At 44.2% G+C, this 22,802-nt stretch overlaps 1 protein-coding gene across 5 annotated transcripts in view; it reads left to right on the forward strand.

The window, feature by feature from the left end:
- The first annotated feature begins 5,283 nt into the window (after positions 1-5,283).
- The window catches only part of LOC127600246 (zinc finger protein 516-like), an 82,595-nt gene continuing 65,076 nt past the window's right edge, over positions 5,284-22,802 (forward strand). For all 5 annotated transcript variants that reach the window (XR_007962304.1, XR_007962305.1, XM_052064649.1 and 2 more), the window contains exon 1: positions 5,284-5,535. The gene's annotated coding sequence lies outside the window, so the exon portion shown is untranslated. The remainder of the gene's footprint in view (positions 5,536-22,802) is intronic.

Genomic DNA, 22,802 nt, shown 5'->3' on the forward strand with positions numbered 1-22,802 from the left:
TCTCGCTCTCTCGCTTTTATTGCGCATATGCTGAGTAAACAAGCCTTTTGCAAAATACCCCTTACAGTAAAAGTGGAGTGACAGTTATTACTTATGACCACAGTACAGACACCCTGCAGAACTATACTTGTTTGAATGCCTTCGAATGTGCATGTTCTTTTTGTTTTCTCAATCGGTTGAGTCTGTGTTTTCATATACTTTATCACCGTTATCTTCCTTGTTTCTCCAGAAATTCCAGTCTTCCCAGCAAGTCAGTTTAACCCCTTTCTGCCTGCTTCTCATGAGGCTTGAGGCAAACATGAACTAATTAGTCGCCTCACTTTAGTTATTTTAGGTACCTGTATGTTACCTTACAAGACATTGCCAAGGTGAACCCCGAGGATATAAGAGCTGAAACAAGAAGAAGCCTTAAGGCGTGGTCAGAATGTTGGTCACAAATTGTTGTTCAGCAGAAAAGTAATTTAAATGATGTTGGAATTATACAAAGACTTAAGATGGGGAAAAAGGATTGGTACAATACTGCGGGAGAGCGCAAACAACCGGGAGAAAAAGAACTGTCTGTCACATAGAAAAAATCCGGCCCTGAGCTAGTTAAAGTTCTAATTGACCATATTTTACATTCCCTTAAAACAAATGCACCAACTCATTGGTTTATTGGTGTATTGCGATTTATCCATTTTGTGTTCATATTGCATTTAATTGAAAGATGTTTGTTGTTTTTTTTTCTCTTTCTTCTTTCTTCTTTCACATACATTCTTGCTGCTGGAGGCTATAAATTTCCCCAGTGTGGGACGAATAAAGGATATCTTATCTTATCTTAAATATTGGATTGATGTAGATTTGATTCCTATTAAATGTGTTATAATATTGTGTTAATTTTCAATGTGTAAAAAACACTTATAGTAACAATCTAACACTTAATTGTTAAAATAAGCTTTTTTCACATTTTCAAGTAGTGGTGTGCCGCGGGATTTTTTTCAATGTAAGAAATGTGCCTTGGCTCGAAAAAGATTGAAAAACACTGCTCTAGATGCTCCAACTGGTGACACGGTGCACCAGTGCGTCAAGCAGTCCATATGGAAACAATTCATGCTGAATTTGGAAATTAATGAAGGAACACACTGTCTCTCAGAACACACACTGTAAGAGTAGTGCATAGGCATCAGAATCAATTAACTCATTCAGTACCAGCCAATTCTAGACCAAGTCTGCAAAGACGTCTTTGGGAGTGAATGAGTTAAGGAAGGAGACCCTACTGTTCATTTTTTGACTGCTCCGACTTGCAAGGAAGAAAAATAGTGAGATAAAACTGCAAAATATTAAGTTATGGTGAAAAATGAAATACTTTGGGTTTAATGATATAACATATCTCATTCTTTTTACGTTTGGGAAGCATGTTGAACAGCACATAAAGTGTATTAGTCTGTTTGTTGAATGTTTCATTCAAATGGATGGAAATTTAATGTGAAATTCAAATACATGTGGCACGACACAATGGATGACTGTTTGGCACATCGGCTTCACAGTGCAAAGGTGGAGGGTTCGATTCCGGCTCCGGCTTTCCTGTGTGGAGTTTGCATGTTTTCCCGTGCCTGCGTGGGTTTTCTCCGGGGACTCCGGTTTCCTCCCACATTCCAAAAACATGCGTGGCAGGTGAATGGAACACTCTAAATCAGAGGTCCCCAAACTTTTTCCTGTGAGGGCCACATAACTTTTCCCTTCTCTGATGGGGGGCCGGTGTCAGTTTGTAACATCAACGATCGTAGGGCAGCTTAAAAAAATTATTGTTTCCCAGAAAGCCACACATAACCAAATAACCCTTTCCGGGTTCTTTACAGGAAAAAAAAGTCAGGAAACAAATAATAACACTATTAATGAAATAAATAATAACTAAATAACCCTCTCTGAGTTATTCATAAAAAAAAACAGGAAATAAATAATAACTAAACAACTCTCTCTCTTTATAGCCCCTTGAAATCCACAAAAAAGAGTTCTGCCATCTACGAGAACGCCACCTATCTTGTCTTGTTTATGTCTGCTACCGTCTTGTTGACGTGTTCTACTAATTTATCTGCGACACAACTAAAACACTGAAACATTCTATGGTGTGTAAATAACTTTGTGACCTTGATTTCAACCCTACTGGGGTCATTTTGCCCCGAAGACCACCTTTGTACTTTTTTTTGTACAGCTTCCATGGAAATGTGAATAAAAACAACATTTCAATTTTTCTGCAGTTGGGGACAATCTAGGAAAAGTCATAAAATTTCAAGTTAAAAATGTATAATTTAGGGAGTTTTTGGGGCGTTTTTAACACAGTGGCGGGTCATTTTGACCCGAGGACAACAGGAGGGTTAGAGTGCATTCTATCTCATAAATTTTCCACCGCCGATCTCTTGCTTGTATCGGTTGGTGAGGTGGTCTGCCTGCAAGGTTAGTTTGGACAGAACGCCAAAGAGTCCGCGCAGATGAAAGTGAAACTGGCGTTCCAGGTCGGCGTTGTCGTTGCCCGCGGGCCGTAGTTTGGGGACCCCTGCTCTAAATTGTCCCTACGTGTAACTGCGAGCGTGGATGTTTGTTCGTCTCTGTGTGCCCTGCGATTGGCTGGCAACCGATTCAGGGTGTCCCCCGCCCACTGCCTAAAGACAGCTGGGATAGGCTCCAGCACACCCCATGCCCCTTGTCAGGATAAAGTAGATTAGAAAATGGATGGATGGATGGATTTAGATATACGAATCTAAACGAAACATATCCCGAGACAATATAAAAGTAGAACAAATTAAATTCTACTGAACATCTGTGTACTGAAAAAAATTGTGCTTAATTTACTCCATTTTATTTTGTCAGATGGTTGCACAAAGTAATCATCTGATCATCTGTTTCCAGATAATTGTTTTAAGTAAGACACATACTTGCTGTTATTTTCTCACAAGGTTAAAAAAAAAAGCTATGTTTTCTATCTTTTGTCCAGGCCTGTTTCATGAGTGATCCATCCATCCATCCATCCATTTTCTGATCCGCTTTATCCTCACAAGGGTCGTGGCGGGGGGCGCCAGCCAATCGCAAGCCACACAGAAACGAACATTTTATTTGTTTGTCTCTGTGTGCCCTGCGATTGGCTGGCGAACATTTTATTTGTTCGTCTCTGTGTTTTTATTTATGTTTATTTACTTGGTACTTCTAATATTATTAGAACTAAACTGAGGCTCAGAGGGGATCGAGCCTTTTCTGTTGCTGGTCCCTCTCTCTGGAATGACCTCACACTGAACATTCGGCAAGCCTCCTCACTGCCCATGTTCAAAACCCTCCTCAAAACTCACTTGCATTCTTTGGCATTCGACTTAGCATGACGTAGATTTGTTCTTGGTTTTACTGTTTGGTGCTTTCTACCCCCTTTATTACCGATTTGTCTTAAAGTTATTGTGCATGTTAAATTGCTCCATGTACAGCACTTTGTATGCAGCGATGGCTGTTTGAAAGTGCTCTATAAATACTGTTGACTTGACTTGACTTGAACAACCATCCACGCTCACACTCACATCTAGGGTCAATTTGGAGTGTGCAATCAGCCTGTCATGTTTTTGGAACGTGGGAGGAAACCGGAGTACCCAGAGAAAACCCATGGAGGCATGGGGAGAACATGTGAACTCCACACAGGAAGGCTGGAGCTGGAATTGAGCCCGGTATCTTTGCACTGTGAGGTCAAAGCGCAAAACACTAGACCACTGGGCCGCCCCGTTTCACGAGTTAATTGTTTAAAAATAATAAGTATTGTCTGATTTTCATTGGTTCATATTCATTAAATTTGTATTTATTACTTTATTTCTGTGACCACTGTTTTTTTTTCTTTCACGAACAGAAGGTTACCAACAATATTGTCCACTTGTACATGATTAGATATTATATGATTATATTAATCTATAACTGCTTCCGACAACAAAGTGTATGCAGGAAAGTGGTTAAGAGTGCATGACAAAATACATGTCCCAGCCCGTAAATAGCAAAAATAACTAGGATGCCCACTGACATGCTTTGGGAAAACTGGAAATGTTGTTGTTGGTGCTGTTGTAAAAACTCAAAATATTATTCAAAACATGCTGACAAACAAAAACAACAACAACAACAACAAAAACGGGAGTTGGCCGAAAACACAAACAACACAACAACAACAATTAAATATCACAAGAAAACCATGGATGCCAAGCTGTTACTGTGCATCGGTCCACTATAGTGGAAATATGTTCATGAATTGAGGGCCACTCAGACTGTGGAAGTGGGCCACTTATGACCCGCGGGCTGCCAGTAGCATATCCTGTCGTATTAATTACTGAACGTACAAAGTGGACAGTTGCCCACGGTGAGCGCTGCCAATAGAATCGGGCAGGCCGATCATTCCGAAGAAATTGAATGAAATAAATAGTCCAGTGGTTAGCACGTCGGCTTCACAGTGCAGAGGTACCGGGTTCGGTTTCAGCTCCGGCCTCCCTGTGTGGAGTTTGCATGTTCTCCCCGGGCTGGCGTGGGTTTTCTCCGGGTGCTCCGGTTTCCTCCCACATTCCAAAAACATGCGTGGCAGGCTGATTGAACACTCTAAATTGTCCCTAGGTGTGAGTGTGAGTGCGAATGGTTGTTCGTTTCTGTGTGCCCTGCGATTGGCTGGCAACTGATTCAGGGTGTCCCCCGCCTACTGCCCGAAGACTGCTGGGATAGGCTCCAGCAACCCCCCCCCCCCCCCCCCCCGCGACCCGAGTGAGGATCAAGCGGCTAGGAAGATGAAATACATAATTGACCACGTGTAAGTGAGTCATTGTCCACAGCTATGTAGTTGGGTGACAAACTTTATGTTACACGCCATTATAGCGTCAAGTCTCGCTCAGGGCTCCTTTCAGTTTGTGATGCATTCATCGAACCGCTCCAGGCTCAGACATTTTTATGTTAACTGCTTGACAACAGATTATAGACGGCAAATGTTTCATCACAAGGCCAACTGGAGTTGCAATTTTCTGTCTATTAAATAGCTATATAGCTGTATAAATACATAGATGGATGAACACGGTACAATTTAGCCTTTCCCACACGCAGTGTTGAGGGGAAGGGAGCAGGATGAAATCCTTTCGATTCATGGCTTTATTAACTATAATGTCAAGCACAGTCTAATCAAAATGCCAACTGCTCAGTGTTGAATTAATTTCGGACAAATGATCAGAATTTTGACGCTTGTCCTGCCACTCAATCCGACTGTTCTTTAAGATTTTAAACTTTCCGTAGTGCAGTGAAGGCAGCATCGGTGAAACGGCAGAGACCAGAAGGACACACTCACAGAGTGGAGTGTGAGAGGAACCTGTACTCTTCCACAACATCAGGAGACAGGGATCTACAACAGATAATATTTTATTGGCTTCAAGGGAAGACACGTAATACTAAACAATCCATGTTAACCTTGACTGGATCCGGACTCTTGACATTTGCTTTTTGGAGCGGCTCGCCGTTTTTTTGTGTGTGCGTATGCTGGGGGCTTCAACGGTGTTTCAACTGGTAAGGAAGTGACTGCAGATATTTATTTGTTATTTTGATGGTGTTGCTGCTGCCTTTGGAGTAGCCTGAGGTTTCGCCAAGAGCGTGTGCTTCCTTTTAACAAGTCATTTCCTTTAAGAGTGAGAAACAAAAGTGCATTTACTCCAAAGAGATTATGGGTCATTTTGAGGAATGCTTGACTGATGTGAACTGGAACCTCACTGAACAAGAGCAAACATTGTATGATAGAATTATACAACATTGTTTATCTGGTAACGGGTAAGATTGAGTTAAATATTTGTAGCAATTGAGCATACCGACAGAAGGGAGCAGACGTATTAGGTCAAGTTAAAAATAAACGCAAAGGTCTTATTAACGATTAAAGATACTCTTTATGCAGCCATCCTCCCTCGGGGGGCAGACTTATCATAATTGTTATGTAAAACATAGGAAGGGAAAGCGAGAGAGAGCTTGTGCACATACGTGGTTCTGCGCGTGAATTCGTGCCAAAGCAGTCTCACTGGATGTTTTTTTTTTTTTTTACAGTTTATCTAACATGAGTGATCAAGAATCTAGGCGTGTCCAATTTTCATGTTGCTGGAATTCTTGTTGAATACTAGTTGCCTTTATGACACACGCACGCACACACGCGGCGAACATTTAAACGCACTCAAAACCAAAACTGCAATTACTTATGCGAGTTTTAGGTAGAGGCACATATCGCCTTCTAATACGTTTTCACAATTCAAGTAACCTCCTCCATGTCTGTATTTATTTGTGATCTCCTTTACCTGTTCTTGATGTGAAAACAGAGTATTTATTTCCTTCACTGTAAAGGGAAAGCGGAAGAAGGAGGGAGACTGTAACTTTGAAGGCAGGATTACACGTAGACCTCAGACACTATTTGGTATTATTTTTTTCTTCCATCGACAGCCAGTTGCTCTCACTGTGTAATCACATACTCACCAGCCACACGACACAGCAGTAATTTATGATTTATCGTAGCCAAGGTGACCGAGTCAATGACAGTGGTCATGTTTAGTCACCAAAGCGTAATGGAAAATGTGAAGAAGGACTAGATTGGGATGTTTTACATCCTTAAATGTGAATCAGTTTATAAAAAAAGACAATAGACACATTGTTTTTCAGCGATGTTGTTTTCCTTGGTGCCTCCGTAGCACAGTGCTTGTTAAGCATTGTGCAGACTAGAGACTGTAGTAAAAGAAAGGCACATTATCCTTTTGGTGCTTATAAGTTGAGTAGTGACTGAAAATTAATGCCATTGCAGAAAGAATTGAAAGAACAATGTTTTGTGGACCTAAATGACACTTGACGTTGTCTTCCATTTTTGTCATAAACACACATTCCGGTTATATCTGTGGAACTGTTGTAAGTAGCTTGTGTGCTTCGCACATCCTGTGCTTATCATGAACTTTCAACTCTGTTATGGTCCTATCTTTTCCATTGACTTGACTTTTGTTAAGTTACCCCCCACACTCCCACCCTCATTCTCCCGCTCACTTTTTTTGGTTGACATTTTCTTACACAGTCAATATCTGTTTTCTGTGTGCGTGTGTGTGTGCGTGTGTGTGTGTGTGTGTGTGTGTGTGTGCGTGCGCGCGCGCGCGTGTGTGTGTGTGTGTGTGTGCGTGTCCAAGACAGCGTTTTACTGATGTGTCAATGTGACAATGAGGACAAGGCAGGGCTTTGTGATGGTAGAAATGCATGTTTAACCCATATGAATGAATGGAGGCTCACATTCCACAGCGGCAACTCCTTTGCTGAATGGCATCACTAACTTCTGTTTTCATTACTCATTACTACTTTGTGCCTTTATCACTGTCAACTGAGTCATTTACCTTTGTGGATTTTTACTATATCAAGCCTCCCAAATCAATATCTATGGTAATATTGGTGTGAACTTTTCTTTCAAACGTTGTGTCTAGTAACTATTGCATATGTTTCAGTCCGAAGCAAAATCTCATGCACCCATCACATTCAACGCGCACCTTTTCTCCATTTTGTTGACTTGTATGCAGTCTTGTATAAAGCACCTGAAAGTGATCATTGATTCAAAGTACAAGTTACTTACCAGAAATAATTTTGGTGAAATTAACCCTTCCATGCACCCTGTAACCTGCTAACATGAGAAAATGTCCACTGTAGTAAACACTGTCCCTGAAAGTGTTGAAGTCACCTTGCAGAATATAACTATTAACAGTCATTTTTACGACATTAAAGATAACTGCGGTAAATATTGGAAGTATTATTGACCTTTTTTTAGCGAGTGCTTCTAATTTTGAGTGTTTTTCTTTGTTTAAATTGTATTTTTATTTATTTTGTTTACTTATGAAGTGTCAGTAGTTAAAGATGTGGTTGTTGGCTTATTAGCACTACTGACATCTGCTGGCCTCAAGTCGGAAAGAGGTGAATAGAAAGCAACACACACTGCCAGTGTAAAGACTTTCTTGTTACCTGCATCTCATTTTCATGCCCTCCTCCCTACCAGTATCCCCACCTCATTAGTAAAGGCAGGACTATTCTGCTTTGTGCTATACCTTTCAGGTGTTACAACAACAACCACTTTTTTCAGATTTTCAGAGTAACAAGCAACTAAGATGGTGAGGAGAAATATGTCAGAGTAAAAGTATACAGTACAATGTATTTAGGAAATGTGGTCTAAGAGTGAAAGTTACTCAAAATGTCAATAAATGAGCATTCTACTTGAGTACAATCCTGAAGTATATGTCCCCCATTGCATTACTAGAGCGAATACAATATGTGATCTCTGGTTGACAAATTGAAACTGAAAACAAAAACCAATTACCCATTATTTTCGCATTATAAGGCACATTCAATTTTCTCAAAAGCTGACAAGTGCACCTTATAATCCGATGCACTTTATATATGGATTTATATTTTTATATTGTTCGTGTGTGCCCTGCGATTGGCTGGTAACTGATTAAGGGTGTCCCCCCCTCCCCCCAACCCCCATTGCCCGAAGACGGCTGGGATAGGCTCCAGCACCCCGCGATCCTGGTGAGGATTAAGCGGTTTGGAAAATGGATGAATGGATGGATGGACGTAGTATTTTTAATGTTCTGTAAAGCGCTTTGTTTTTGCTGCTGCACCAGCTGTGAAAGCTCTAAATAAAGCAGTATTGTATTGTATTGTATTCCCTTTTGCGTAGCTCCATCAGGTTGATGCATAACGCAATCACAGCCACTATTGTAGCTTCTATTATATGATAATATAATGCAGTGAGCCTTATACTGTATATGAATACAGTTTTAAAATAGGTCATTCATTGAAAATGTGCCTTATACTCCAAAGCGCCTTATAGTGCAGAAAATATGGTATGTTTGCACATTGCTTGAGAAGACAACTGTCGATGTTGATGTAATTTACAGCTTCTTCTTACTCGTTGTACAGTGTGCAAAAACAGTATCGATAGTTTGCGTTGCATGTAACGCAGAACTGCTGCATTGCCAAATTTGAGGTTTGGATAGGTTTTCAGTTGCCAAGCTATTGTGCTGCAACTATTGTGCAGCAGCCTTCTTCAGGTAATATTGGACAACATTGAAATGCTTTGTGACTTTGATAAAAGGGAAAAAAAGTGAATAAGTGTGTTAAGATACAATGAAGTAATGCTATCCACTTAAAACATACACGTTGACACACTTGCACAATTCCCCTCTGACACTTCAGAATCATCTTTGGAAAATATGCACCACATAACTCTCGCAACCCAATTATGATACAGGGTCTGCTGTCTGTTTTGCAGTGATGGCATTCATCCTCTGCTGCATCATGGGGTTTTCCCCTCTTAAAGGGCAATCGCACTGTGTTAGCCTAGTAACACCAAGACCCTGGATTAAATAATAAAAGACCCCCCCGGAACCCCCCTCCTTCCCCCGTGGGAAATACTGCTTGATGCCACGGAATGAACATTTGATGCATCTTGCACCTTGCAACTTGTCCTGTGTGTTTTCCTAGTTGGCAAATTTTGGAAACTGTAGTAACAGGTGGATAGTTAATCTCTTTATTTAGGTCACATCTGTGCCCTCTTCTTGCCCCCCCCCCCCCCCCCCCCCCCGGGCCCCCTTCAGTGTAGTCAATACCAAGCAAGTCAGGTAGTACACTGTAAAGCCACATTGCTGTCGAAATTAGGGTACAAGAAATTGATGTAGTAATCAGAGGATTATTATCCCAGCGGGTTTGGAGTTGTTGGGTAGCAGGGGAGGTGCTGCTGTGGGGATTCAGGCACAGGCACATTTTAGTCTTCGCCCTTGCTGGCAGGGAGGGAAGTGAGGAATGTTTTGTGTTGGGCTCAAGTGTTGATAATACTTCTATTGTTTAGTCAATGTGGATAAAAGTTGAACATTTGCCCTGGAATTATCTTAAACAGTGGGGCAAGGAATCCACTAAAATGAACTTAGTTTGAACAAACAATGACTTGGCTCATTTTGCTCATACCGACATGCATGAGGCAAGACAAAGCGGGTCGCTCGTATTCTCAGCATTGTTTCTTTGATGAGTTACGCCAATGAATTGTCTGGGGAAATTACTGTAGCATTTTAGAAGTTAAAACAGGAGACTTCCCAGAGGCCTTGATGAAGAAACAACAGCCAGATGCGAGACTCAGCGAGAGAGTAATTGCATTTGCCATACACACAGAAAATAACATACATGAATAATAATGTCGCTTTTTGGGGTAGTGTCTTTAATTAAACCTTCCATGCACCCTGTAACCTGATAACATGATAAGATGTCCACTGTAATCCTGAAAGAGTTAAAACACAGATTACATTCATCACCAACAAAATTATTTGATACGGGTGATATGAACAGAACCACAAGAACTAAGATTGTCAACAATGCGTTCGGGCGAAATTTACAGTAGTTTGGGACTGGAGTGTCGTCTAAGGGGGCATAGAAAGAGCACAACTGGAGAGGTTGCTATTTTTTTTAAGGGAAGAAATCAGCTTTTGCTTCATTTACTGTATTCGGTATTGCTTGAAACAGATGACTCATTAATAGAAAAAAAATCAAATGATAATAATAGTAGCAGTCTCGTTTATTCATTACCAAATGTATTGTCACAGTTATAATTCTGTTCAATAGGCCCTATTCTCCTTTCAGCTTTTTACACATTCCCGATTGTGTAATTAAATGCAAAACAATAAACCACAACATCAATTAGGAAATAGGGCCACATTCTGGTTTTCATTGAATTTAAGCATTACTGGAGCTAACTGTGTTGATACAGTTTTATTTGCATGTGCTGCAAGATAATTCTGCAACATAACAGCCATTCGATTACTCTCTTACTTCATGGTTTTACTTTTACCGGGATGTCTCGTTAACCGCTTTGATGATGAGGGAAGGATGTTTAAAGTGACCGATGCTTATTTAACTTAAGCTTACGTTTTCCAGCACCATCTGAATATTAGTGTGGGTGTGAATTTGACGCAGGTGCAGTTTGAACACTTCCCCACTCTACAAATAACCCCAATGGAATAACTCGCCTGGCTAACATACAGTCTCACTTCAGTGAGACTGACGATTGGTACGGTAATGTAGTGCCACACACATGTATTCGATATGCAGTGGTAATTAATGAACAGGAGGTGTCCCTTACTGAGCGGCTAATAATCTGATGAGAATTGCTAAGTATCAATCTCGTTTATCAGTGTTCTGTTTGTTTGAAACTGGGACAGCTTCAAAGGGTGAGCCTGTGTTGTGCTGCAAGGAGATTTAGAGCTCTTTGTTCGCCTGTGACGAGCAATACATTTTGTTTTTAGATGGTATAAAATGACATTTGCTCAAGAAACCAAATCTAAAATGCCAAATTAAAACATCCAATTTTAGTATTATTCAATCTGCATTATTCGCCACTGCGGATTTCCTGTCATCCACATCCAGTGAAATAGCAATTGTGACCACAAAGCTGCAATTTCAATGTAAAACATGCATTAACAGTGCGAATCAGTTTTCATTGACATAGTGATCATCGTGAATATATTTCTGCTGGCATCTATGACCAGCCAATGGCATTGTTGCTGTGATTGCTACAGGATTAAAGAAGAGAAATAAGCTTAGCTGGGGGAGAACCATGTGGCTGTGGTCAGGCATTGAAAGAGAGAGATAGAAGGGGAGAGCGGCTCGGGGAAGGAACAGCGCCCCTCATCCAGTCCAGATGTCACTGTCGAAGACTTGCACCATTGATCCACTGCTTTGCACACACACACACACACACACACGCACACGCACGCGCACGCGCACACGGACACACACGCTTATTTAAACCCTGTATTTGTGTTCCTGGAAAAAAAAACATCGGAAAGCAATACATTTTTTCAGGTATTTTCGCAAATTCATCGTCATACACGTATTTTTACAAAAACAAGGTGACACAATGTTTTAGAGAAAAGCCTTTCGTTAAATTTTGTATCTTTGATCTTTTTTAGGTTCAAAATGATGAGCCACTAAATGATGTCATTATTATTTTATATCTTTAGCACCTTTGACCAGACCGATAAAAGACATTACATTTTTCTCTGTTGTTTTTCGTGTTCAATAAGTGGGTGCAGACAAGTCCATGCATTTAGCAGGGGTGACGATGGCTCTTCTTCGGGATGTGACATGGTGGGACCTAAACTTAATCCAAAGGCATAGCAGCCCAGAGGGCACGAAGGGTGAGTGGGGGTTGGAGGAACAGATTATTAAGCAGAGAGGCTCCTTCTTTTCAGCATCTGCTGCTTTGTTGCTGTTAATAAACATACTTGACATTTTAAACAATCAACAAATGACCCTCGTGATAAAGAAATTAGGTTTCCCACTAGTATTTTCATCTCCTGTATAAATAGTTTATTGTTTGAGAAAATCTAAGTATCAAAAGTGTGGTTACCATTGGGTGTTTCAGCGCCGTTTTAGACACTTTTACAGTTTTTATGCATCACTGTTTACCATTAACTTCACAGATACAGACAGGTGAGACACAGTGTTGGCCAGCAGAGGATGTAGTCATACTACAAATGTAGCACTATTGGAAAAATGTTGAAGGGCCAGCTGTGATTACGATATATCCAAGTCAGCTCAAATAAACAGTCATGACATCCAACCGTGGATTATAGATGTTATGATTCGCTTTAGGGACCAACAGGTGGCACTGTAGGGCTCCCCCGGCAGCTGCACACCTGTTGGTCATAGGTAATTAGGGCCTTAAAAGGACTCCCAGTCCGGACACTCAGGGTCGGCTCATTGTTGCTTTTGCTACTGTCATGTTTGTTGCTGTTTGTTCTTGGCTACTGTCATGTTTGTTTGAGTCATGTTTTGGTTGCTGTTATGTTTTATCTTCAGTCATGATTTTTGTTTGCTACTTTGGACTTTGTTTGCTTAGGATTTAGTAGCGATGGGTCCATGAGGCCTCATGAGGCGTGTCGACACAATGACACACTGTGTTGATACTGTACTGATACTGTGTCGCTGACCACTGCCACCTGCTGGACCTTCAAAATCCCTGCAGCCAACCCACTTGACAGACTGAACAAACTGATTTGATGATGACGTGTATACAATGCACTACCTCACTCTACCCAATGACTGGTACTGAATGAGTTAAAAGCTCAGTGTCGCCACAAGCGCCATTGTTTATGTTGTTGTTTATGCTGTTTATATTGTTTATATTGTCTATACTGTTCAGATCACATGTCTTTTTTTATACAGTGTAGCTGCTATCCTTTCTTAGCTGCGTGTGTTTAATGCACAGCATGTTTACATGCATGTATGCACTGAGGATTGAGAGGAAGAAATTTCATCTATGCTGCATGTCATACATAAATCATATTTGACAATAAAGATGACATTGACCCGTGACAATATCATTCACATCCATGCATTCATATTGTATCATTCAATGTGTTTCAATAATGTGAAATTCATGTGAATGAGGATGCTTGTGGGCTTTGTCTTCACAATTTTTGATTTAGAAAAATAAGATGCTCCAGTGTTTTAAATTTCAGTCTGTTGCATTTAATGCATGCTATTTCCCCTGTTGTGGAGAAAACACACACACAATGGAATAAGACATGTCAAAAATCCGAGAGACAGTTGGTGAGACAAGGAGATTTTAATTAATACTATTATTATTAATGCTATTCTCGCTGTATCTTCTCCCATTGGGTTCCATCTTAAGGAAACATGGTATTCCCTTCCACTGCTATGCAGATGACTGCCAGATCTATGTCCCACTGAGCAAGAAAGACGCCTTCTCATTAAGGCCAATCCTATCCTGTCTGGAAGAAATCAAAACCTGGATGGCACAAAATTTCTTGAAAGTCAACGAAAAGAAGACAGAGGTGATATTGTTTGGTCCCAGTGGCCCTTGTACATTCCATCCTGTAGACTTGGGCCCCCTGTCTCCTTATTTGAAATCAACGGTCTCAAACTTGGGCCTTAAACTGGACAGTGATTTCAAACTCGATCGGCAAATTGGTGCCGTTGTTAAATCCAGCTTCTTTCACCTTAGACAGCTGGCCAAAATAAAACCTTTCCTCTCACATGAATACTTTGAGACAGTAATCCATGCCTTTGTCACATCCCGGCTCGATTACTGTAATGCCCTGTACTTTGGAGTCAGCCAGTCCTCCATTAAGCGCCTTCAGCTGGTCCAGAATGCCGCTGCTCGCCTCTTGACTGGTACTCGTAAGAGGGAGCATGTAACTCCTACTCTGGCATCCCTTCATTGGCTCCCCATTCATTTTCGAGTTATTTTCAAGATCCTCCTCTTTGTTTTCAAATCTCTAAATAATCTCGCGGCACCTTACCTCTCTGAGCTCATCCGCCCCTACACACCTGCCCGGCGCCTCAGGTCTGTGGACCAGTCTTTGTTAGAAGTACCAAGAACTAAACTGAGGCTCAGAGGGGATCGAGCCTTTTCTGTTGCTGGTCCATCTCTCTGGAATGACCTCCCACTGAACATTCGGCAAGCCTCCTCGCTGCCCATCTTTAAAGCCTTCCTCAAAGCCCACTTGTATTCTTTGGCGTTCGACTCAGCATGATTTTACTGCTTGGTGCTTTCTACCATTTCGTCTTACTGTTTATTGTGTATGTTAAATCGCTTCATGTACAGCACTTTGTATGCAGCGATGGCTGTTTGAAAGTGCTCTATAAACACTGTTGACTTGAATACCTTATTCTCCAAAAGGAGATCAAAATGGCCCTACGCGGCGGACAATTTGTATTTGTCCGCAAGCTGCTCCATAATATGCACGTACTTTAGCAATGTCACTCGAGTGAAGCGCGTCTCAGCAGTCGATAATCTGCTGCTCTCAGCTGTGCGCGCGAGCACGTACTTGCGGCGCCGACCCAACCCACGCCACATATTAAGCTTTGAATTACGACAACAGCTAAGCTAGCCTAGCCGATGTAATGATGGTCAGCAGACAAGGTTTACGTTTTATGGGACTTTTAATAGCAACGTGGCAGAGTCATCAAACATGCGGTGTGCTCACTCGGAGTCACTTTCTGGAACTCCCCCTTAGAGGCGGGACCTCTCAGTCAACTGGAGTATGGCGTACAGTACAAACGTTCATAAAACACTTCTCATATAATAATAGCCTATTATAGGACAGCCGGCATGACGCTAGAAGTCAGACGGACACATTTTTTTCTGATAATCAGTGTGTTTTCGTATTGCCCAAACATATATTTTTATTCCAGCGAGGGTGGGGGTCTAGCTTGTTTCGGCAATCGGCTTCGTGTCGCCAGACGCACTTCCTTAGGATACACTGTGCGGGCTTTTGCTGCGTCAACGCCCCCTGCACTGAGTCGACGCCCCCTGGACTAAGTGCCGCAGCTTGGACTGTGCCAAGCAGCAGATGCAGTCTAAACTGCACCGGTGCAGTTCACGTGTCAATTAGCAGCCTGGACTGTGTCAACGCAGCCGATGTGTCAATTAGCAGCCTGGACTGTGTCAACGCAGCCGATGTGTCAATTAGCAGCCTGGACTGTGTCAACGCAGCCGATGTGTCAATTAGCAACCTGGACTGTGTCAACGCAGCCGATGCAGTCTAAACTGCGCCGGTGCAGTTCATGTGTCAATCACGTGACGTAATGAAGCGGCACATGCACCGACACGTGGTTTGCTCTGTGAGCCCGGCGCATGCATCAACGCATCGGTGTCGCTGGACCCATCACTAGGATTTAGTTTTCTATGTTTTATCGATACACTTCTTCAAATATACCCTGCTCCTCTCTCCTGCCTGCTTTTTGGGGTCCACCACCACCACACAACGTGATAGAATGACCCGACCACCTGGACCCCGCAGGTACTAAGGACGGGTCCCTATTCCACCATGTGCCTGGCGGAGCGCGTCTGCGGCCAACACCCCTTTTCCCTTTCAGGCAGCGCTGGTGATGCGGCTGTCCTGTTTTTGTCTCATCAAGCCGCGTCTACGGTGGGCCGAGCCCCGTCCGCGTCCACGTTGAGACTAGACGCCAAAGGATTGCTGTCGCTTTTGTTCCTGTTCCCTGGCGAGGTGAAGGTCACCGTCGCTTTTGTTCCTGTTCTCCGGCGAGGCAAGGGTTGCCGTCGCTTCTTGTTCCTGTATTTCAGCGAGGCGAACGTCGCCGTCGCTCTTGTTCCTGTTCTCCGGCGAGGCAAGGGTTGCCGTCGCTTTTAGTTCCTGTTCCCCGGCGAGGCAAGCCTTTTGGACAACTTTGGGACGTCTGGGATCCGTCCCTTGAGGGAGGGGTACTGTCATGATTTGGTTTAGGGACCAACGGGTGGCACGGTAGGGCTCCCCCGGCAACTGCACATCTGTTGGTCATAGGTAATTAGGGCTTTAAAAGGACTCCCAGCCCGAACACTCAGTGTCGGGTCATTGTTGCTTCTTGCTACTGTCATGTTTGTTTGTTTGCTGTTCCTTTGCTGCTGTCATGTTTTTTCTGGTAGTGTTTTGGTTATTGATGGTTTTTGTTTGTTAGTTTGGACTTTGTTAAGGATTTAGTTTTCTGTGTTTTAAATACAATTCTTCAAATACACCCTGCTCCTGCCTGCTTTTTGGGGTCCACCATGCAACGTGACAATAGATTGCTGCCAAGGAAAAGCGTTTAAGATTGACAAGAGCTGGGTCCACCACTCTGAGGTGCTGCTATGAAGATTTCTCTTCATTGACTAACTCGGCCAGGTACAGAGTCGGAACTACCTCTTCTCAAGGTGTCATTTTTCCCCAGATGTTTTTTTTTGTTTCTCCTTGCCCTCCTGGGAGTTAAGGTCAGGGGATGTTGTTAATATTTGTCAACTTTGGGCATGTGAAGTCCTTTGAGATTGTTTGTGATTAAGGGGTATACGTAAGAATAAATGTGTCTTGACATGACTGGTCTTCATGTACGTCTGTGGATATATCAGAAACATTCGTAATACGCAATCAAATATAGTTTGTGGAAAAAAAAAAGGTTGAGGTGTGGAATATTTCTGATCAACGCACGCACACACACACTGATATTCCTGATTTCCTGAACCGCTTACCCTCGTGAGGGACGTGTGCATGCCATAGCCTGTCCCAGCTGTCTTCGGGTTAGAGGGGACAGACACCCTGAACTGGGTGCTAGTCAATCACACACACACAAAGTGTGCATGCATCCGTTATAACGGCTTCATAAAGCAAAATCACAGCAAATGTAACCTCAAGTCAGTCTTTATATGGAGCAGGCACCATGCCCCTGATAACAATTCACAGACCCATAGTTGTTCTCCACGTTAACAAGCAGAGGAATTTCTACACAACTGTTTTTGTAATGTGGGAATGCAGATTTCAGAACTAGTATGACTATACCTTGCTTTGACACCGTATATTTAAAAAAATGTGTAGCGTGATTGAAGCTGACCATTGCCCATAACTAACGAGACAACTTGATGGTTTAATTTGGCAACTGTTGAACACTCTTAAAAACATAGGTATCGTGCTTCATGTGTTCAAGAGCTACAGTGAAACTCCTTTAGAACTAAACCTACATGGGCGAAAATACCCGCTAATGTGAAAAAATATTCATGCATTAACACCATTCCCATTCTACTGTCCCCTCATATAACGAAAAAAAAACCTGTTGCGTTATACAAAATCATTTTCTGCTCTAGCCTCGCGAAGACATTCATTACAATGAAGTCTAATCCAACAGCGACCTCTACTGCTTCGTTCGGAAACGGCAGCAGCAACCACCACACTGGTTTAAATAATGAACAATGTTTATTTCGGTCTTACTTGTTATGCTAAAAACCTTACGCTAACTGGAGTGCTAATGAGAGAGAAGCGCTCCAGTTAGCATAACATTTTTAGCCTTTGAGAGCTAACTATGTGGCTGGCTTAAAAGTTCAGCTGAGCAACGCTGTATGGGTGGCGATCGAGGGGAGGTTGAGTTAGAGACAGTGAGATGGTGGAAAGAAAAGCCACCGGGTCCAGGAAGTATTTGTTATTGTTAGATTCAGACAAGCATGGACGTTGCCTTGCTAAAATGGCTACAAAACGGACCTTTGGATGTCAAGCAGCTAAGACAAGAAGAAATCTGATGCTGGAAGAGAAGGTAAAAGTGATCAAAATGAAAGACGGAGCAAGCAAAATAAAATGCATTATCCAAGAAATTGATGTAAGTGAAAGTGAATGCTTGTCGTAAATTTCGCAATTTCTTTCCCTTTTTTTTCTTTCTACACTGACAATATGAAGTGTCAAATAAGTGTGTGCTCATACTTATGCACTATTGAAATCAAAATAGAGTACACATATGTGTGTGTGTGTGTGTGTGTGTGTGTGTGTGTTTGTATGGCTATACTTGTGAGGACCACTGTGATTATAAGACCAACGTAGTGAGGACATTTTTGACAAGTGAGGACATTTAGGCCAGTCCTCACAAGTTTTTCATTCTAAAGGCCTCTAGAGGGTTTATATAGGCATCTCTCAAAGTTTCAGAGAGGTCCTCACAAATATACCAAAAATGATTTTTTGTGTGTATTTTCATTTAAATTCAATACACACACTTTTTACTCACTACCGCCACCTATTGATTTCTGAAATATTTTTGTTCCAACAAAACTGAAATTATAGAAAACAGTCTCATGGGCTTATTAGAAAGTAAAACAATGATGTATTTTTTATTATATCTAATATTTGTCTAAGTTTAACTTTTTTAACAAACATCTTGTTATGAAATAGAACTTGTTATGCAAACCCAAATCTGGAATATGGCCTCAGACCCACCCGAAATTACACCTTAAATCAAACCACTAAATAAAAAACCTAAAATAATTTAGTGAAGTACACACTTATTCCATTTGTGACATATTGAGGTTTTAGTTGTCATTTCATAGCTCCACATTTGTAATTTGAAGTGCACATTTCTAACATTAAGCAAAGCTCTCTGTGAGTATTTTTACTGAGTAATGTTTTATATTCTATTGTATACTACTGATGGAACTATTATTTACTATTATATTTAGGGCATCAGTCTCATCTTTTCCATAAGGACACAAGGACAGAGGTGGCAGAATAAATGTGCACTCAATTGTATTAGTGTTACTTTTGAAAAATATGACATGTAAAAAAAAAGAGTCCTTGAATAAGAGTAAATATGTACGTAGTGGGGCAGCCCGGTAGTCCAGTGGTTAGCACGTCGGCTTCACAGTGCAGAGGTACCGGGTTCGATTCCAGCTCCAGCCTCCCTGTGTGGAGTTTGCATGTTCTCCCGGGCGTGGGTTTTCTCCGGGTGCTCCGGTTCCCTCCCACATTCCAAAAACATGCGTAGCAGACTGATTGAACACTCTAAATTGTCCCTAGGTGTGAGTGTGAGTGCGAATGGTTGAACGTTTCTGTGTGCCCTGCGATTGGCTGGCAACCGATTCAGGGTGTCCTCCGCCTACTGCCCGAAGACAGCTGGGATAGGCTCCAGCACCCCCGCGACCCTAGTGAGGATCAAGCGGCTCGAAAGAAACTACCACATTAAATAGAAATAGGAAAGTGCAATTAAATTAAAAAAGTTAAAGCTGTAAGCATATTTACGCCCTCAGGCATGTCGGAGTTCTCATTGTAACATACATTCAGTCATTTTCCGATCCGTTTTATCCTCACAAGGGTCACGGGGGTGCTGGAGCCTATCCCAGCCGTCTTCGGTCAGTAGGCAGGGGACACCCTGAACCGGTTGCCAGCCAATCGCAGGGCACACACGGACAAACAACCATCCGCGCTCACACTCACCACCGAGGGACAATTTGGATTGTTCAATTAGCCTGCCATGCATGTTTTTGGAATGTTGGATCTGGAGAGAACCCACACAGACCTGGGGAGAACATGCAAACTTCACACAGGGTGGCCGGAGCTGAAATTGAACCTGATACCTCTGCACTGTGAGGTCAACACGCGGACCACTAGTTCACCAGGCCGCTCCCCAGAAAATCCATCCATCCATCCATCCATCATCTACCGCTTATCCGGGGCCGGGTCGCGGGGGCAACAGCTTTAGCAGGGAAGCCCAGACTTCTCTCTCCCTAGCTACTTCTTCCAGCTCTCTCCGAGGGATCCCGAGTCGTTCCCAGGCAAGCTGGGTGACATAGTCTCTCCAGCGTGTCCTGGGTCTTCCTCTGGGTCTCCTCCCGGTGGGACATGACCAGAACACCTCACCGGTGAGGCGCTCAAGAGGCATCCGAATCAGATGCCCAAGCCACCTCATCTGGCTCCTCTCGATGTGGAGGAGAAGCGGCTTGACTCTGAACCCCTCCCGGATGACTGAGCTTCTCACCTTATCTCTAAGGGAGAGCCCGGACACCCTCCGGAGAAAACTCATTTCGGCCGCTTGTATCCGGGATCTCGTTCTTTCGGTCACGACCCATAGCTCGTGACCATAGGTGAGGGTTGGGACGTAGATCGACCAGTAAATTGAGAGCTTCCTTCTTCACCACGACAGACCGATACAACGTCCGCATCACAGCAGACGCTGCACCAATCCGCCTGTCGATCTCCCGCTCCCTCCTACCCCCACTCATGAACAAGACCCCAAGATACTTGAACTCCTCCACTTGGGGTAACATCTCTTCCCCGACCCGGAGGGGGCACTCCACCCTTTTCCGACTGAGGACCATGGTTTCAGATTTGGAGGTGCTGATTCTCATCCCAACCGCTTCACACTCGGCTGCGAAATGCTCCAGTGAGAGTTGGAGAGCCCCGTTTGAAGGAGCCGACAGCACCACATCATCTGCAAAAAGCAGGGATGCAATACTGAGGCCCCCAAAACGGACCCCCTCAACGCTTCGGCTGCGCCTAGAAATTCTGTCCATAAAGGTTATGAACAGAATCAGCGACAAACGGCAGCCTTGGCGGAGTCCTACCCCCACTGGAAACGATTCCGACTTACTGCTGGCAATGCGAACCAAACTCTGACATCGGTGTTATAGTGACCGAACAGCCCGTATCAGGGGGTTCGGTACCCCATACCCACGAAGCACCCCCCACAGAACTCCCCGAGGGACACGGTCAAACGCCTTCTCCAAGTCCACAAAACACATGTAGACTGGTTGGGCGAATTCCCACATACCCTCAAGGACCCTGCTAAGGGTGTAGAGCTGGTCCACTGTTCCACGGCCGGGACGAAAACCACACTGCTCCTCCTCAATTGGCGGCTCGACTTCCTGATGGACCCTCCTCTCCAGCACCCCTGAATAGACCTTACCAGGGAGGCTGAGGAGTGTGATCCCTCTGTAGTTGGAACACACCCTCCGGTCCCCCTTTTTAAAAAGAGGGACTACCACCCCGGTCTGCCAATCCAGAGGCACTCTCCCTGTTGACCACGCGATGTTGCAGAGGCGTGTCAACCAGGACAGCCCCACAACATCCAGAGCCTTGAGGAACTCCGGGCGGATCTCATCCACCCCTGGGGCCTTGCCACCGAGGAGCTTTTTAACCACATCGGTGACTTCAACCACAGAGATAGGAGAGCCCACCTCAGAGTCCCCAGGCTCTGCTTCCTCCAAGGAAGGTGTGTTGGTGGAGTTGAGGAGGTCTTCGAAGTACTCTGCCCATGCCCACCGGTTCACAACGTCCCGAGTCGAAGTCAGCAGCGCCCCATCCCCGCTGTACACAGTGTTAGTGGTGCACTGCTTCCCCCTCCTGAGACGTCGGATGGTTGACCAGAATTTCCTCGAAGCCGTCCGGAAGTCGGCTTCCATGGCCTCGCCGAACTCTTCCCACGCTCGGGTTTTTGCCTCGGCGACCACCGAAGCCGCGGTCGCTTGGCCGGTCGATACCCATCAGCTGCCTCTGGGGTCCCACAGGCCATAAAGGCTCGATAGGACTCCTTCTTCAGCTTGACGGCATCCCTTACTGCTGGTGTCCACCAGCGAGTACGGGGGTTGCCGCCACGACAGGCACCAACCACCTTACGGCCACAACTCAGATTGGCCGCCTCAACAATAGAGGCACGGAACATGGGACTCGGACTCAATGTCCCCCGTCTCCCCCGGAACATGGGAAAAGCTCTGTCGGAGGTGGGAGTTGAAACTCCTTCTGACAGGGGATTCCGCCAGACGCTCCCAACAAACTCTCACTATACGTTTGGGTCTGCCAGGACGGACCGGCATCTTCCCCCACCATCGGAGCCTCCTCACCACCAGGTGGTGATCAGTTGACAGCTCCGTCCCTCTCTTCACCCGAGTGTCCAGAACATGCGGCCGCAAATCCGATGATACAACTACAAAGTCGATCATCGAACTGCGGCCTAGGGTGTCCTGGTGCCAGCACACCCTCCAAGGACTCCAAAAAGGGTGGGTATGCTGAGCTGCTGTTTGGTGCATATGCACAAACAACAGTCAGGACCTGCCCACTCACCCGAAGGCGGAGGGAGGCAACCCTCTCGTCTACCGGTGTGAACCCCAATGTACAGGCACTGAGCCGGGGGGCAATGAGTATGCCCACACCTGCTCTGCGCCTCTCACCGTGAGCAACTCCAGAGTGGAAGAGAGTCCAGCCCCTCTCGAGAAATTCTCTGCCTCACACACCAGCTCGGGCTCCTTCCCTACCAGAGAGGTGACATTCCATGTCCCAAGAGCTAGCTTCTGCAGCCGAGGATCGGACCGCCAGGGTCCCCGCCTTTGGCTGCCGCCCAGCTCACATTGCACCCGACCCATTTGGCCCCTCTCATGGGTGGTGAGCCCATGGGAAGGGGGACCCACGTTGCCTCTTCGGGCTGTGCCCGGCCGGGCCCCATGGGTGTAGGCCCGGGCACCAGGCGCCTGCCAACGAGCC

The sequence above is a fragment of the Hippocampus zosterae genome, chromosome 5, assembly GCF_025434085.1.
Source record: "Hippocampus zosterae strain Florida chromosome 5, ASM2543408v3, whole genome shotgun sequence".
Classification (NCBI taxonomy): Eukaryota; Metazoa; Chordata; class Actinopteri; order Syngnathiformes; family Syngnathidae; genus Hippocampus; species Hippocampus zosterae.